Below are 17,488 nucleotides of genomic sequence, written 5' to 3'. Positions count from 1 at the left end.
TCCTTCCTGTCTTTTCCCTCTGATGGAAATCTCCGTCGGTGAGACACGGATTCCATGGAGGTTTTTTTCCTCCAGCCGCTGCTAGTGTTTCCCAGGCCAACACACACACACCACACACACGGCGGCGCTTCCTCTCCCCAACCCACAGTCGCCTACGTTCTGCCAGCAGACCTGCCGTGTCCATGATGTCATTATTTCCCCCAGCGCGCGGCCGTATGTTCGTGAGCGTGTGGCTGTTTATCGGAAAATTCCTGTCTGGGGCTTTCACGAAGCGTCTGAGTTAACCGTGGCCCTCGACGCACGTGCACGTGTGTCATTGAAGATTGTCATTCAATCGTTGGTGGGCAAACAAGTTCAAGCTGCTAAGTTGGATCTCATTGCCTTGCTATACATTTGTATTTTGTCGAAGACTGCATACATCTGTGCGCTTCGTAATTTCCATTAAATATGTTAATGAGACCTTACTATTTGTTGTTTTGAGACATTTTAAGCCAAACACATTTGAAAGAAAATATAAAAACTGTTGTTTATCCTCCCCGCAAACCAAACCCGGCTCTATGTTTACCAAAACGTCTAACAGCACAGGGTTCCACTGAAATCGAATATTCCGCTGAGATTTCCGCAAGCGTTTTGGATTGAAATTCTGCGCTGAAATCTCTGCCAGCGTCCGTCGCCTCGCCGTTCTGTTGTATCTGAGTCAAGCCGCGATTGTTCAGGACGTTCCAAGCTGCTATGTGTGTGTGTGCTGTCATCTGGTGAGTAATAGCAGTACTGGGTCTCTAAATCTCGACGGACCGCTGCACTGTGGAACGGCGTAGCGGGCGGCCACCAGAGACGGGGTCTGTACACACACACACACGCGCTGAATATTAATGCATGTGTGTATGTGTGTATGTGTGTGTGCGCGCTCTGGAGAGCGTCAGCCCCCCGTGGCTTTGACTGGCAGGCGAGAGTGTTGCGAGCGTTTAGCCCCGCTGGATTCATGCGTGTCGGCCGGTGACTATGCGGGCAGGGTCAATTAGAGGGTCAACGCGTCCCAAAGGGCGGCCACGCCCACATGTGCAAACACACACACGGCTTAACACATTTACACACTTTTTCCACTCTCTTGAGCCAGAGAAACGTCGACAAAATGGTACATCTACTCTCTCTCTCTCTCTCTCTCTCTCTCCAATCTCATTCTATTCTCCCACATTCGTGTGCAGATTCATAATGAATAATGCATTTTCTAATCAGCAGTGGAAAGCTGTGTGTGCGCGGCTCATATAAAAGACACCGTCTCGTGCCGCTCACAGAGCAGATTTACGGGACATTTAGGGAGGATCTCAACTGGTTTCATAAACGTATATCCTAAAAAAACATTAGATTAATTCAAATTACCTGCATAAGACCTGCGATATGTAAAATAAAAAAAATACCTTTTCTTGCGTCAATAACCCACAAGTGTAAGTACTGTTGGATGAAAGACAAAGTCCAAAAATGACACACCTTATCTTAGAGCAGGATTTTCTGTGTCATATGGTTTGTGTATCACAGTTCAATTCACCTTTGTGAGTGTGTGTCTGGTTGTGATTTTGATAGCAAATGTTTGAAGATGTAATGCTTTCCATGACTTATTCTTCATAATCTCCGCTGTGCACTCGAGTCCAATGAAAAATGTTGCTCTATTCCATTTTTTTAGCTAGTTAGTGATTTATAGTTGATGGGCAGCGATTGCTTTCCCTATTCTCTCATCCGTCTCTCTACCTCTCGCTCGGTAACTGCCCGCAGCGGAAGAAAAGCGCGCAATTGAAATTTATTGCCTACATTTTGCCTCCTGCCCTGCTTTGTCTTGTCCTCCGATTCAATTCATTGTTCTCGCTAAACAGGCGGCTTTCTCCCCAAAGACTTGCTCTTGCTCTCTTACACACACACATGCAGAATAGCAATGCACAACAGATCACAGGGTTAGATTTTGGCCACTTGTTTGTGCGTGCGGCAAACGCACACACATGTACCCTAACCTCCTCCGTCTCTCAGCCCGGTCAAACACACCCTGTGACAGCTGTTGACTCCATTGTTTCCATATGTGCTGTGCTGAGGTGAACGCTTACAGCCTGAGAGCTTTTTACCACTACAAGCTCAAAACAGACACGACACAGAGTTTTGAAACATAGACATGACACAGAGAACTGCATAACTGACACGACATAAGTACCGCAACCCTGACATGATGCAGAACTGCAATACTGACATGACACAGAAAACTGCAATACTCACATGACACATAGAAAAAACACTCACATGACACAGAGAACCAAAATACTCACACGCCAAAAATACCTAAAATATAAGACAAAGAGAAAAAATACTCAGATGACAACACAGAGAAAAAAATACTCAAATGACAAAAATAACCAAAATACTCACAAGAGACGGAGACCAAAAATCCTCACAAGAGAACAAAAATCCTCACACGACAAAGAGAACCAAAGACAGAGAGAACCAAAGTACTCAGATGACAACACAGAGAACAAAAATATTCAGACCTAGAGAACTGAAATTCAAGCCACAGGGAACAAAAATATCTGAACTGCAATACTCACGTTCACACGTGAACAGCAATACTCTCGTGACAGCAAATAAGAATACTCACATAACATAGAGAACTTCAAATTATATTTCATCAGATAAAACACAGATTTAGCTCAATGAATACTGTGCAAAACATGAATATAAAGCAAAAAAAGATAAATCTAAAACTGAAAAAGAAAAATCCATAGAACCTATGTAGAAATGATATATAATGTCAAAGAAAGTGAAAACATCATACTGCGAAATGAATACATAAATAAAAATCATATTTTGAGGGAAATAGCACAGAGAAAATGACAGCACGGAAAAGTTTCAACACAGGCCGAGAAATGCACTAGCACAGAGAATCTGCCAGCAGCACAGAGACCAACAAACCAAGCCAGCTTGGCACAGGTAAAAAAAACGTCTCAGCGCTGCCGTGCGGAATCTCTGTGCAGTGCAGTCTCCCATCGGTAGCGCCGATCTAGATAAAAGCCCGGCGGGAGCTCAGCGCCCTGCGCTGTGCTAAAACAGCCTTTCTTAATCTCCCACCAGGCTGATTCCCTCCCCCTCCGCGGCTTCCCTCCCTCGATCTCTCTGCACAAAGCTTGTCGCTTCTCTGATCTACCACCTCGCAGACACACACCCTCCCTGGCGCACACACTTTCTTATCTCCGCTCGCTCGCTGATGAAATCTCTCCCCCTCCACCTCCCCGTCAGAGTTTTTTCCCCAGTCTTTCTCGAGCTCCAGTCATCCGCTTAATGAGGCTAATTCATTACTTTGAAACACAATCATTTATCAGAAATGTATTACAGGGACGTCAGAGGTTCAAAATGAGAAATCCGCGGCTCTGTCTCTCACTGTCGTAATCCAATATTTTCTGCGGCATGTGTGCGCGCTGGCGTGTTTTACGAGGGCGTGTTGTATACTCTTGACCCCTTTTAGACCCCTTCTGTTGGGTTGCTCCATTTGGAGGGGTCTGAAATTTAGCGTCTCTCTAGCTCGCTTTCTCCTGACGGAATTAATTTTCCCTTCCTTTCTCCGCTGGAAACCGGAGGCAGAGTTAATGCTGCGCGGCTCTCAGGAAGGACACACACACACACACAAGGAACCATACAAAATAATTGTCAGTCTAAAACACAGGACACACATTCAGATACACAAACTGAAACAGATACACACAAACCTTTTACACACATACACAACGTTATGTCACACAAAACAACAGTCAGTCTCAAACAGAAGACATACACACACAAACCTTAAACACATACTTTATACACACAAAAACACAGATACACAAAATAACTGTCAGTCTCAAACACATTAGACACAAACGACAGAAAAGCAGACACCCACACACAACCAAATAGACACACAAACAGACAGACACGAACACACACATCCACAAACAGACACACACACACATACACAATAACTGTCAGTCATGCACATAGGACACAAACACACAAACAGACACACCCACACTCAAACAAATAGACAAACAAACAGACAGATACAAACACATACATGCACAAACAGACACAAACACACACAATAACTGTCTGTCATGCACATAGGACACAGACACATGCACACACAAACAAATAGACAAACAAACAGACAGAAACAAACGCATACATGCCAAAACAGACAAACACACACACACACACACAACCCATCACAAAATAAGATAACTGTCTCAAACACAGGACACAAACCGCCAGAAACGGACACACACACACAAACACAAACAAATAGACACACAAACAGACAGGTTTGAAAGCACATGCACAAATAGACAAACACACACACACACATACACAATAACTGTCAGTCACACACAATCACACAGCAAAGACTCCTTTTACACATACTATACCTTACACACACTCAAAAATTGTCCGTCTTGCAAACTGGACTCACACAAACAAATGGCCACAGACTTGCATACAAACAAAATAAATGCCACTCTCACACACAGGATACACAAACAGACAAAGATACATACACATGCACTCACCTTATACACATATTACACAGACAACCAAAAACACACACACAAAGAAACTGACTGACACAAACACACTACACACACAAAAGGACACAAACACACCATAAACAACTACTAAACATACACACAAAGACACAAATATACACACAAACTAACTGTCAGTCTTACACATAGGGCACACATGCAATAGTTCTTGATGAACAGTAATAATGATTATTGAGCCGGCAAAGTGAACAATAAACATCCCCTCTGCCACACACATCGACTTACATTATGTAAATGAAGACATGCCGTGGCTTTGTTTTTACACACACATACTATAGATAAACACGTGCATATCATCACAGCAGAAAAGTGAGTCCGTTCCTTTTTTTGCGATTCGCTTGTGCGTTTTACGTGTGTTCTCACTCTTACTCACTCTTTTCTCGCTTTTACTCATTTCCATCTCCTCACAGTCTTGCTATGAGTCAGCCTGTCCTTCTGCGCCCGCACAGACACACACCTGTGTAAAGAAGGGGAAAACCCTGTAATGCAGCGCTGCGGCTCAACAGCAGACCGTTAACACACATTATTTTCATCAAGACTATTTTAACCACAAAGCAACTCAACAGTTGAACTTTGACAGTCTTCGGGAACGTGATTTTGAAAAGCAAGGACTGACACTATTGAGAAATGTCAATAATTAGTTATTTATTTTCCATTTTTAAAGAATTGAACGATATTTGTATAATATTTTTTATTAATCAATTAAAATAGTTCTTACCATTGACTGACGTCCACTCATCTTGTCATCTTTCTCTCAACTTTTCCATTCTATGAAAAGAAATATCAGACTGAAATGTGACCAGACATCGCTGATCCGAGAAGTCAAATCCGAAATGCTATCATTTAATATGCACTAATAATTCACAAAAAAAGAAATGTATAGTTTATAACAACAGTCAAACTAGAAGTACTGACTGAATTTTAAAGGATTAAAAGCATCTATATCAAATCTTATTAAATGTGCAAGCATGCATTTTGGAAAAAAATACAATATATACATATTTAATGTAAATAACTAGAATCATTATTAAATAAAATCATTGGTATCGGTTTGAGATGATAAACTGGGGGCGGATTCACAAAACATTCAGAAAACATAAAAGCCGTTTTGTATCCCCGAAAAAACATCTTAAGACAATTCTTACATTTATTTCTTGAGATGGATTAACAAAGCATATGTCATTATATACTTACAAATTAAACGAAGATGTTCTCAGGAAAATATTTGATAACTTCTTAAGAAGGAACAATCTTATGTATTTCTTACAAACAGTTTCATGAATTCGGCCCCTGAAATCCCACCATGCACTTTTCTCCCTAAATATTACTTCTTATTACGAAATACATTACCTGGATAAAATACTTTGTAAATGCCATTACCGGATGATTTTATAAACTTCTTTCAATGTTAATGCTTTAATTCTATCAAATTGCAAACTTCATAAGTAATCAAAATGTATCATCTGACTTTTTTATCAAACCTGCATCAAGTTAAAATGTTTCGTCTGATGAACACTCGACCAACGCGTTCAAACAGAAAAGTAACATTTACGATTATTTTCAGCACACGCAGCGATCTGCCTCTGCTTTTGTGCGTGTGTTTGTGGTCCGGTTGCTCGGGTGACGGTTCTCTTTTCATCAGGGATGGATGGAAGATTAATAATGGATGTATAATGGATCTATAAATAGACGCAAGGCTTCGGTCCCTCGGACCAAACAGAAGACAGCGCAGGGTGACACACACACACAGGGCTCTACCATTCACCTCGTCCTGGCCCTGGCTCTGTGTACACAGCCAATCTATTCATCTCTCTCGCTCTCTCCGCCGGCATTAATAAATGATCCTAGCCACACAGCGCACGCACACACACAGCCTTTAAATATTCATTGGCCGGGCGGTGCTGTTGGTCTTGGGCAGCTCTGGGCGGCAGTAAACGCAGACTCAGACTCTCACTGGCACATTAGTCATGCAAAAAGCTGTCGCGCACACACACATTGTCTGTTACTGAAGTACTGCAGAGGTGTCTACCGGCCTGTGTGCCTATCCACACCTGACAGACAATGTCTTTCCATCAATTTTTGCATTGACCAGTGTGTCTCAACACAGTCTCATTTCTTTCTCTTCTCTTTATCGCCTGTCTCGCTGCCATCTTATCTCATCTGTGTTACTAACCTCTATCTCATTTTTTTCACCTTTGTGTTCCATCCCTCTTTCATATGTTTCCAATCTGTCTCATCCTTGTCTCACATCTTTCTCTCTTCTATCCCTTGTCTTTGCCAGTCTGTCTGTCTTTTATCTCTGTCTCAACACAGTCTAGTTTCTTTCTCTTTACCATCAGTCTCTCTGCTCGCTCTTATTTGTGTCACCTTTATCTCATTCCTTCCCAGCGTTTTGTCTCATTTCTTTCATCTTTCTGCCTCTCTTTGGTCTCAAGGCCGGTTTCATCTTATTTCTTTCTCATTCCCTTAACATTTGTTTCTCTGTTTTCTCAACTCTTTCATATCTTATCTCGCGTCTTCAGGAAATTTCTGTACACCTTGTTTTCTCAGCGTTTGCTGCCTATCTCAACTCAGTCTCATTTCTTTCTCTTCTCCCAGTAATGATTTTCTCATCCACCACTTATCTATTTGCCAATCTTATTTCTTATCAAAATTTCTCTTCACTTTCTTATCTCACCTGTCTCAGTTCCTCCATCTCATTTCTTTCAACCTTGCGGTCTCATACCTTTCTCATCTTTGTCTCACATCTTTCTCTCTTCTCTATCCCTATTCTTTGCCAGTCGGTCTATATCTCTGTTTCAAGACAGTTTCGTTTCTACCTCTTTAACATCTGTCTCTCTGCTTGCTTCGCCATCTCATTTCTTTCCAGCGTTGTGTCTCATTTCCTTAGCCTTTCTGCATCTATTTTGTCTCAACCTCGTTTTCATCTCATTTCTTTCTCATTCACTTACCATCTGTTTCTCTTCTCTTTCTCATCACATCTGGCTTGGTACCTTCATCTATTTTTTTCCACCTTGCTGTCTCGTCTTTCCCTGCTTGTCTCAAATCAGTCCCATTTCTTTCTCATCTGTGTCTCATATTTACTCATCCACCACTTGTCTATTTGCATATCAAATTTCTTTCTCATTCCTTTACAATTTCTCTCTCTATTTTCTCATCTCATCTCTGATTTCTCATCTCCGTCTTAGTTCCTCCATCTCATTTCTCATGTTTCGCTGCTTATCTCAACCTGTTCTCGTTTTTTCTCATATGTCATATGTGTCATACAACATTCTTTTCTCCCCTAATGAATACCTTATTCATCACTTGTCTATTTGCCATCTTTCTTTCACCTTGTTATCCTATTTTATCTTGGCTTGTCCAAACTCTCATTTCTCTCATCTGTGTCTCACGTCTTTTTTCTCTCTTCATAATCACTTCCTCCTGTGAAATGTCTGTTCGCCATCTTGTCTTTTATCTCAGTTTCAACACAGTCTTGTTTCTTTCTCATCCAACCTCTGTCTCCTCCATAACTTGTCCTTTTGCCAGTGTGTCTCTCTTTCATCTCATCTGTCTTTCCTCCACCTAAAATCTTTCCAACCTTGTGTCCCATCACTGTCTCATTTGTGTCTCACGTCTTTCTCTTGTCTGCCTAATCACTTTCCCCTCTATCTAATTTTTCCATCATTACCTCTTCATTGCTTTTTCTTTCTGTCTTGTGTTCTCCATCACTATTATCTTTCTCTCCATTCACCTTGATACAACTCATAATGAACAACAAGAAAAGACACACAAACACAGGACAAGGCAGAAATAGCAAAAAAAAAGTAATAACAGCTATGTACGTCTTGCTCGAGACAGAGGGAGATTATGTAAAAGGTTAAAACAGAGAGCGAAGTACAGAGCAGAACAGTATAGTCAAATAGACAAAGTGTGTGTGTTCCAGGAAACAGGATGTCCCTTTGTGCGAGCAGCTGTGTTAAAGCGCTGTGAAACTCTACGACGACACAGGCCGCTCTCTTTGTAACGTAGCACCAGCGCATGTGTGCGCTAGTGTGTGTCTATGGGTAGAGAGAGAGGCTCAATGCTGCTCGGACATCTCAAACTAACAGACACGCTGCTCGTTTTCTGCAATGAAAGAGCCAGAGGCCGCAAGAGAAAACAGACGAGACGCAGCAGCGTAGCTTGGGAATAATTTATGCACGGCTCCGATCACACACAGATGTTCTGTGAGAGAGCGAGAGAGAGCAAAGCCAGCGCCGCTCGGAAAATCTGCAGCGATCAGCCTGGAATAAAATTGCTGGTGCATGTGCGCTCCTACCGCAACCGTGACCCTGCCCTGACCTCGACGTCTTGGATCAAAGAGGATTATTAGGACAGCGAGCAGCGCGCCAGTAGTCTGACTAGTGGAACGCACTGAAAAAACACCGTTGGAAGACTTCCCTGAAACACATATGTATAAACAAAATCCACATTATCTGCTCACATTCCTCCGAAGAGCATCAAAGACGTTGAAAAATAAGATAGATAGTTCAAGCTATCTTTGGATGAGCCACTTTTGAGGACATTCTAAACAGACAATACCAATAGATTTGATAAAAATGCCCAGATTTTCATTAATCTACACAAATAACAGTGGAACAATAACCCACAAGATATAGCGTGTGACAGTCATTTTACCCAATTTATAAGGCATTCTGGGGGTTTGTTCATACTGTATATGTTAGTTTATTTCGATTAAAACGAACTTTGGTATGATTGCTCTGTTAGTGCGGTTTATTTCTGTAAGTGTGAACACTGCCACCCAAACCCTGTCTGTCTAAATAAGCGGGCCGAGACCGCTGAAAAGATCCACTTTCAAATGAACTCTGGCGCAGTTCGATTGAAATATGAACGCAACACGGACCAAAGGCATTGAACCGAGCCAAAAACAGGAAGTGATATCAATATACGATACGAAAATCGAGTGATTTGGTAATATAAAAGGAACGTTTATTAGACATGTGCTTGTGCATGTAACGGATGACTTCCTGGTGCCGTTTGACTGCTTTAAACACGTCGTGAGATCTTCGCTAGTTACCGGCTGGCTAAAAATACTCTCATTTGCACTAACCTTGTATAACTCGCACACAGCATTTTCTTGGATGTTCGGTTAAGTTCCGTTTTAAAATACGAATCATAAAATCTGTCCAATCACGTTGCGACGTTACACGTAAGCTGTTAACTTCGATATCTTTAGGTTCGCTTTTAAAATGCCAGTCTGTGTGGCAAGCGAATCAGGACTAAATCCTTTTTTCACGTTTTGGTCCGGACCAAAATAACCAAAAGAACTAGAAATATGAACGCACCCTTAGGTTTTCCAATTCTAACTCATTCTTTACACAGATGGACGAAGGATGGCGTTTGTAAAGCGTGAAGTCTCCAATTGCGAGGATTTCCAAAGTGGCATTATAAATTATAAACAATATACAAGCCTGAAAGAGACTAGTCCCGTGCAAATCATTCTTAATTGTAGAAAAGTCGTCAATAACGTGAACATACGACGTAACAAAACTACAACGCTCCCATTACAAAACATTCAACGCTGCACGGTCACCTACAAGCAACACAAATCTAGAACACTCTTATTTTAGCCATGGACTCCGCAAACGCATGTCATCACAAAACTAGAACGTTCCCATTATAGTCAACAAAGCTGTCTGCTCGAGGAGCGGGCGACGCTACGCAACAAATCTGGACCGCGCCGTTTATAATCAACAAGGCGACAAAAACGTAGTGCTGGCGGTGTAGATATTTTCACAGATTATAGCAGAAGGGTTCTAGTTTTTGTCACACCGTGGCGCTTTCTTGCATCGTAGACAGCGCGGCGGAGCTGAGATCTGCTGCACGTTTGTGTGTGTGTGTGTGTGTAGCGCTGCGTAGCTCGGTGGAGTACGAAGATAAGCAGCAGCACGGAGCGTCTCGGAGCCTTGGGAAATGTGTGTGCGCGTCTCAAAAGGATTAGCAGGGCTGGGGGCCGGCGCAGGGAGGGGGAACAAAACGCCTCGAGGACTAAAAGGCCCACATGAGAGACGCACACACAGACACACACTCGCGCAGAGCAGCGGAGGCTCTTCTTTTTTCTGATCGCTGCACGTCTCTCTCGTCGCAACTCGTTTTTTAAACGGATTATTTCAAAGACGATTGGCAAAGCTACCTGAAAAACACGTGCATTGATTTAGTTGCCAAAATTATACATTTGTTGGGTCTAGTTATATAACAAAAAATAGAGCTGTATATTATGGTATAAAGAGAAAATCTCTCACGCTAAACGGACGCGATCTTTAGGGAGCGCGAGATCGTGGGTGAGAGAAATGAGAGACAGATTAGATGCGGATTGAGAGGGAGAGAAGCAGAGGGGGGTCAAGTGTGGGTGGAGGGTGTAACGCTACTTAGGGAAACACACGCAAACACGCACACTCAAATCCCAGTGTGTTTCCGAATGTTGTGTCAGTCAAAGCCAAAGAACCCAACAGGGGGGTCCGTGATTGGAGCCGTGGCATTTACTACCGAGAGAGAGAGAGAGAGTGAGAGAGGGAAATTTGGCGTTCTTTAGTTTGTTATTATCTAGGCCAAAGAAACAGTACAGATCACAAAAAGCTAGCTAAAGCCAAAGAAACCACAATGCACTAGTTAAGACAAAAAGAGCGTTTTAGTTTTTTGCAAATTGCACGAAGTTTTTTAAAAACAACAAAATATTTCGGTTCTTTTTTATATTTCAACCACGCAAAATAGCTCAAACCAGAGAGCTTCTATTAAAATATAAATACAGTACATAAAAAAGTGAGATTTTTCCCGCAAACTATACCGCAAGTGTGCGAAGAATTTGAATGCAAAGTGGTTTTGTCGTAACATTCGTTCTGATGAGTTTTTTCGAGTAACAAACTTGCCATGCACCACAACCACCCACCGTGCATTGAAACGTCATCCACGAGTGATTCAATCGCAGTCGGCGCATTTTAGTGCGTACCGTCGCTCCTTATCAGTGTAAATGTGGTGTCAGCGCGCACGTGAGAATTGTACCCAGCTGTGGCGCCGCTGTGATGGGCGGGAGGTTGACTGGGGCGTCGACATGTCGCCACCAGCGCGTCAAAAAAAGCAACGCTCAACAATCTTTGCTTGAATACCAGAGGTGCAGTCGGGAGTATCAGAACCGGCGGCAAAGAGAGAAAGAGAGAGTCTCCTATCTATCTTTATCCGTTTCAATCTCGCAGCAGCTGAGCTGAGCTGAGGCCCCTCTAACTCATGAAGTCGCTGTCAGTCATTTGCTCTCTCCGGCTTGTCTGACAGAGCTCTATCTATAGCAGGTGGTAGTTTGCGAGCCAGCGGGTGGATTTCCCTATGATTGGTGAGGACGGTGGGAGAGAGGAGGGGAAGACGTATGAATGAGTGCATGCGAGAAATGAAGAGTGAGTGACGAATGCGAAGCATCAACAAGTAATCATAGAGTGTTTGGCATATTGCATCCATTAAGTTAGAATAAAATAAGCGTTCGCTTGCATTCTAGCGCAGGTTATATTATTGGCCTTGACCTTAACCTCCTGACCTCTATCTCACACCCTTCCAACATCTCACACCGGCCTTTTGCACCACAGCCACACGCTAACGTTCCAGCCAGAACATCGTGAGCGCCAAGCAACCTCTCCTTTCTGCATCTCTCTCTTCCTCTCCCGTGGGCTCATTCATTTTTCATTAGCTGCGCTAACGCAGGCAAAACACCGCCTGTCTCTGGCTGCGCGCACACACATTCCCCTCCCTCTCAATCTCACTTGCTTGCTTTGTCTCTCTGGCTTGCTTCCTCGCAATCTGTAGCACGCACACACTCAGACACGCTCCCTTTCTCGCTCGCAATCTCAGCCGCGCACACACACACACACACGTCTCCCAGGCGCTCGTTTTCTCTCCCTCCCGCTTGCAATCTTTGCCGCGCACACACATGCGCTCGCTCCCTCTGCTCGTTGACACTCGCCTCTCTCTCCTCACCATGCCGAGGGGAAACGCTTTCTTCTCCTCTAATTGAAGCTGTTCGGTTGCCATGACGCCGCCCAGAGAGAGAGACACACGCGGAGGGCTGCTGATTGTTCAGCGGCAGGGCTGTTTTTATCCCGCGCACACACATAAGCGGGCGGGAGCGGGCTGTTATTCTGCGCCGTGATTGCGAGCGCATGTGAGAGAGCCGCTGTGCTAAAATATTACCCGTATTCATCCATCCTCCCAACCCGCTTATCCTCCCCTGCACATCACGAGTTGTAATTCCACAGAACAAAAAAACACAGTCTGGTTCCCTGAGTGACGTGTTCGGGCCGCCTGATTTTCGAGAGGGTTGAGCACTGGTCAGGCCGTTCTGCTTCAAAACATCAGTGCAGGATGGAGTGAATTAAAATGTTCTGGCTTATACATAAACACGTTTGATGTTCTGGATTATTTGGATTCTTTTACAAATGCAAAGTTCTTGATTCCTCTGATTTTTGGTTTCTAAAAATTCAAGTTCTAGATTCTTCAACAAATTTGGAGTTCTAGGTTTGTCTGCTTTGAAAAATCCACAGTTCTAGACTCATCTGCTCCTTATAATCAACACAACTAACAAATCTTCCAGCATCAGTATAACTGAGGTTCCATATTTTTGCTCTTTCTTGCAGTTTTGAACAAATCTTAAATTCTAGATTCTTCCAGTTTTTTGCGTCAACACATGTCAAGTTGTAGATTTTTCTGCTTCAACACATGTTATGTTCTAGATTTTTCTGCTTCAACAAATGTCAAATTCTAGATTTTTCTGCTTCAACAAATGCCAAGTTATAGATTTTTGTGCTTTAACAAATGTCAAGTTCTAGATTTTTGTGCTTCAACATACGTCAAGTTGTAAATTTTTCTGCTTCAACAAATGTCAAGTTCTAGATTGTTCTGCTTCAACAAATGCCATGTTCTAGATTTTTCTGCTTCAACAAATGTCAAGTTCTAGATGTTTCTGCTTCAACAAATGCCAAGTTTTAGATTTTGTGCTTTAACAAATGTCAAGTTCTAGATTTTTGTGCTTCAACACATGTCAAGTTGTACATTTTTCTGCTTCAACAAATGTCAAGTTCTAGATTTTTCTGCTTCAACACATGTTATGTTCTAGATTTTTCTGCTTCAACAAATGTCAAGTTCTAGATGTTTCTGCTTCAACAAATGCCAAGTTTTAGATTTTTGTGCTTTAACAAATGTCAAGTTCTAGATTTTTGTGCTTCAACACATGTCAAGTTGTAAAGTTTTCTGCTTCAACAAATGTCAAGTTCTAGATTTTTCTGCTTCAACAAATGCCAAGTTTTAGATTTTTGTGCTTTAACAAATGTCAAGTTCTAGATTTTTGTGCTTCAACACATGTCAAGTTGTAAATTTTTCTGCTTCAACAAATGTCAAGTTCTAGATTTTTCTGCTTCAACAAATGTCAAGCTCTAGATTTTTGTGCTTCAACAAATGCCAAGTTCTAGATTTTTCTACTTCAACAAATGTCAAGTTCTAGATTCTTTGTTTAAAAATTTCTGAAGTTTAAAAACTCATATTATTCGACAAATATAAAGTTCTCGTTTCCTTCGCTTTTCTGCTTCGATAAATTCCAATTTTTCTTCACCAACAAATTTGAAATTCTAGGTTTGTCTGCTTTTCTACTTCGAAAAATCCTAAAAAAAGTTCTAGATTGATCTGTGATTTAAGTGGTAGAACACAACTAAAGGTAAAGATCTTCTCGCATCAGAACATTTGACGTTCTACGTTTTATGCTCTTGCTTGCTTAAGAAATCTCAAGTTCTAGATTTTTCTGCTTCAACAAATGCCAAGTTCTAGATTTTTCTGCTTTAACAAATGCCAAGTTCTAGATTTTTCTGCTTCAACAAATGTACCTAAAAAACTTAAAGCATATACAGTATTGTCCACCATCAATTAATCTGAAGTTACACATTTGGCTCTTTCTTTTATAAATGTCAAGTTCTAGATTCTTCTGCCTTAAGAAATGGCAAGATAAAAATTCTGCTTTTTTGATCCAGCAATTCTGAAGTTCAAGATTCTCTTGGTTCTCTGCTTCAGTAAATCACAAGTTCTAGATTTTTCTGTCTCAACAAATTTTAACATTTCAAGCTACAACAAATCTGAAGTTCTAGATTCTTATGATTTCTGCTTCAATGTATGACAAGTTCAAGATTCATCTGCTCTTTTAAATCAACACAACTCAAAGTACAAATCGTCCTCCATCAGTTAGACTATCATTCCACGTACATTTCTTAAACAAATACCAAGTTCCAGATATTTCTACCTCTCAGTTTGTAGACGCATCGATCTTTCAGTTTCATTATGACATTATACATTTCTCTGCCGTTTGCTTCAACACACCTCAAGCTTAGGTACTATATTCTAGATTTTATAGTTCAGTCGGGAAAAATGCATATGTCACCAGTTCTTGCTCTACTGGAAAATCCATTTCAATATATCATAAATTAAATTTGAGTTTGAAGTTTTATTAAGTGTTTGTATTTAGATATTGTAGTTGGCCCTATTTTGGTTGAAAGGTTAAAATCTAACGCAGCTTCAGAGCAGTGCTAAAGGAGTCTGTCTCTCCTTACCCATCTTTCCGTCTGCTTTCTGTCTCTATACCTCATCCTGCTCTCTCGCTGACTGAGTGCTCGACTGCTTTTCTAATCTGATCTGTTCATCGGCGACCGAAGGTTTGGCTTTCACACCACTAACTCTTGAGGTCGAGCTCGGCCACACGACTCACGTGAGCCTGTTTATAATGAACACTCCTCACTGAGGGCAAATCGCTTCCTCCCTGATGGCCGATCCGTCTTTATTTCTCCTCCCTCCGAGGGGAAGCTGTGAAACTACCAGTGGAATTAAAAAACAGATTGTGTTAGCACATTTTCGCATACCTTTCAGCTGGCCAAACAAGCTCGAATCTGCCTCCATCGCCGCTGTCTTTCTCTCTCGCGGGCGAGAACCGGTGGAAGAGCTATTGATCTGTTGTTTTCCACGAGTCATAGGGTTTTGTGATTGTGCCATTTAGTGGTCGAGCAGCCGCCAGTGTGTCTGACCAGACACTCAAAGGAAAACATCACCTCCCCGACATCGTAACGGACGCCTGGTCCTCCACACGGCTCGTCAGCTTAATGGAGGAGAGCGATCAGACTCGGGTCATCGTTTGGACTCGACTTCAACGTAGTGTTGCCAGACATGTCCAGGGTCTAACACCTTCTAAACATATTTCACAAACACAGCACACAAGCGTCATTTCTGTAGCCATAGAGATGTTGAAATTAAATGCAAAAATATTTACAGCTATAAAAATAGTGAAAATATGTGTCACCTCGCTGAGACAACCGGCAATTTAAATCTGAAGTTTTGGCACGAGCGATCCATGTTGCGACGGTTGCTGCATGTGCTCTAGACACAATGAGCATATGTCGAATCTGGTCGGCAATGGGTTCGCATCCCAATCCCAGACATTCTACCCAACCGTTTCAGCAGTATCCCCAAATACAATGAACACAGCCGCTTTCGCAGCTGCGTCTCGTATCATGGTCTTCGCTATCAACAAAAGAAGCAGATTCTTCACCAGCGGCACCATATTGTCATAGAAAAATAAAGGAATGTGCAGTAGTGTTGAGACAAGAGGAGGAAACCTAGGAGATAAAAACAGGATGGAGAAAAGCGGTAATGAGACACGTGGAGGGGGGGGAGTACAGCTCGCTACGGCGTCCTTGACAGGACTCGCCGGCTTTTCTCAGCAGAGTCAAGGCCAGGAGCGTGTCAGGGCAGCGTCGCTGGGGTCTCTTAAATGCCGCTGTCTGTGCGGAGAGAGGGAAGACAGATGCAGTTAAGAGGCAGCGAGGCAAGTCGGAATGCTTATAAAAAGATGATGTGACACGCAGCCCGGTGTTTAACCAAAAACATTTTTTAATTAGAATTCAAATGCAATTTTGTGAGTTTTGTGACAAAAATACAGATTACGACAATGGTTATCTGCAGTGTGTGAGATGTAGAGAGAAACACAGTTCGTGTTGTTTTCGCAGAGCGAGGTGTTGTGTCTCTTCTCGCTTTGAGAAGACAGAGGTGAGACACGTGAAAACATCACAGACTGCGAGCCGTGTTGGTCTCTTGAGTGTTAGTAGCCTCTAGCCTGCCTGTCGTCCGTTCCTTTTCCATCTTTGTTAGACTAAAGGCTGACTCACCATCCACTCTCTTTGTCTCTCGCTCTTGACTCACTCTCTCTCTTTGCGTCCCTCTCTGCCAATTAACGTTTGAACTTTTGCTCATTATATACCGCTGCATTTCCCTCATAAACGTTTACACTAAACGAAACCCAGAGGGCTTTTTTTATTGCTTAACGGTTGCAATAAATATTTTTCTTTTCTTTTAATCCATAGCTGTCGTTCGCAACATATTCAAATGAATGTTTAGCCGCTTTTAAAGGACTAGTTCAGCCTAACATATCAGTTCAATATTTACTGATCCTCATGTCATTCATTCCACACGTGTGAGTTGCTTTTGCAGAAAACGAAAGAGGATATTTTGAAGAACGTGGTTATCAACATTGAGACCCAGATGACTTTCATTGTACAAACACGAAACCACAAAGACATTTTATTTTTATTCAATGGGACAATGCTCCAGCGTGCACTTACAGCTTCACATTTGGGGCTTCATCTCGGAAAACAAAAAGACAGTCTCGCCAGGTCTCTCTTGTGGGAAAATCACGTGCGGGTTTATTTTACAGATTACTGGAGACGGGATGTTTGTGCGAGCGACCCGGGTTGTTTAGACGTGCGATCTCAGTCGGGAAGTAACGTTTCTCGAATCCAATCATAGCTGGTGTCTGGCCAGAAAAA

At 42.3% G+C, this 17,488-nt stretch overlaps 1 long non-coding RNA gene across 1 annotated transcript in view; it reads right to left on the bottom strand.

The window, feature by feature from the left end:
* Nucleotides 1-15,836, bottom strand: part of LOC130430513 (uncharacterized) — a 30,825-nt gene extending 14,989 nt beyond the window's left edge. The window contains exons 1-3 of the long non-coding RNA XR_008907831.1: nt 15,533-15,836; nt 5,332-5,381; nt 4,987-5,070 (exon numbers count right to left, since the gene is read on the bottom strand). This is a non-coding gene — a long non-coding RNA (uncharacterized LOC130430513). The remainder of the gene's footprint in view (nt 1-4,986; nt 5,071-5,331; nt 5,382-15,532) is intronic.
* Nucleotides 15,837-17,488: the final 1,652 nt, after the last annotated feature.

Source organism: Triplophysa dalaica, chromosome 10 (genome assembly GCF_015846415.1).
Source record: "Triplophysa dalaica isolate WHDGS20190420 chromosome 10, ASM1584641v1, whole genome shotgun sequence".
Lineage (NCBI taxonomy): Eukaryota > Metazoa > Chordata > Actinopteri > Cypriniformes > Nemacheilidae > Triplophysa > Triplophysa dalaica.
Note: the sequence above shows the minus strand (reverse complement) of the source record. Positions and strands in the feature narration are given on the sequence as shown.